At 41.0% G+C, this 1,609-nt stretch overlaps 1 non-coding gene across 1 annotated transcript; it reads left to right on the top strand.

Moving 5' to 3' along the window:
• Window positions 1–905: 905 nt before the first annotated feature.
• On the top strand, window positions 906–1,013 carry LOC148574364 (small nucleolar RNA R71). Its single transcript, XR_015906745.1, has one exon. It is a non-coding gene; the product is annotated as a small nucleolar RNA R71 (small nucleolar RNA).
• Window positions 1,014–1,609: the final 596 nt, after the last annotated feature.

Raw genomic sequence — 1,609 nt, forward strand, 5'->3', positions numbered from 1 at the left:
TTTAATGGAATCTCTATGGTCTCTAGATGAGCCTCAGAGTCCTTTGGTTCCTCAAAGGGAAACTCCTTGTTGATCACTGGACGTCCCAGGAGGTCTTCCTCCTTGGGATTCACGTCCTCCCCTTCCTCCTTGGATTCGGCCATGATGGTTATATCAATGGCCTTGCACTCTCCTTTTGGATTTTCTTCTGTATTGCTTGGGAGAGTACTAGGAGGGATTTCAGTGATCCTTTTACTCAGCTGGCCCACTTGTGTCTCTAAATTTCTAATTGAGGACCTTGTTTCATTCATGAAACTTACAGTGGCCTTGGACAGATCAGAGACTAAGTTTGCTAAATTAGAGGTATTTTGTTCAGAGTTCTCTGTCTGTTGCTGAGTGGATGATGGAAAAGGTTTGCTATTGCTAAACCTGTTTCTTCCACCATTATTAAAGCCTTGTTGAGGCTTTTGTTGATCCTTCCATGAGAGATTTGGGTGATTTCTCCATGAGGGATTATAGGTGTTTCCATAAGGTTCACCCATGTAATTCACCTCTGCTATTGCAGGGTTCTCAGGATCATAAGCTTCTTCTTCAGAAGATGCCTCTTGAGTACTGTTGGATGCAGCTTGCATTCCATTCAGACTCTGAGAAATCATATTGACTTGCTGAGTCAATATTTTGTTCTGAGCCAATATGGCATTCAGAGTATCAATTTCAAGAACTCCTTTCTTCTGAGGTATCCCATTACTCACAGGATTCCTCTCAGAAGTGTACATGAACTGGTTATTAGCAACCATGTCAATAAGTTCTTGAGCTTCTGCAGGCATTTTCTTTAGGTGAATGGATCCACCTGCAGAAGTATTCAATGACATCTTAGCTAATTCAGACAGACCATCATAGAATATATCCAGGATGGTCCATTCTGAAAGCATGTCAGAAGGACACTTTTTGGTCAGTTCCTTGTATCTCTCCCAAGCTTCATAGAGGGATTCGCCTTCTTTCTGTCTGAAGGTTTGAACATCCACTCTAAGCTTACTCAGCTTTTGAGGAGGAAAGAACTTGGCTAAGAAAGCCTTGACCAGCTTATCCCAAGAGTTCAGGCTATCTTTAGGTTGAGAATCCAACCATACTCTAGCTCTGTCTCTTACAGCAAACGGGAAAATCATGAGCCTGTAGACTTCAGGATCTACTCCATTAGTCTTAACAGTATCACAGATCTGCAAGAATTCAATTAAGAACTGAAAAGGATCTTCAGATGGAAGTCCATGAAACTTGCAGTTTTGTTGCATCAGAGAAACTAATTGAGGTTTCAACTCAAAATTATTTGCTCCAATGGTAGGGATGGAGATGCTTCTTCCATGTAAATTGGAATTTGGTGCAGTAAAGTCACCAAGCATCCTCCTTGTATTATTATTATTTTTGGCTGCCATCTCCTCTTCCTGTTCGAAAATTTCTGTAAGGTTATCTCTGGATTGTTGTATTTTAGCTTCTCTTAGTTTCCTCTTCAGAGTCCTTTCGGGTTCAGGGTCTGCTTCAACAAGAATGTTCTTGTCCTTGCTCCTGCTCATGTGAAAAAAAGGGAACAGAAAAGTAATAATAATAGAGATCCTTTTTACTCAGGTATAGAGGT

Source organism: Arachis ipaensis, chromosome B2 (assembly GCF_059453495.1).
Source record: "Arachis ipaensis isolate K30076 ecotype BB chromosome B2, ASM5945349v1, whole genome shotgun sequence".
Taxonomy (NCBI): Eukaryota; Viridiplantae; Streptophyta; class Magnoliopsida; order Fabales; family Fabaceae; genus Arachis; species Arachis ipaensis.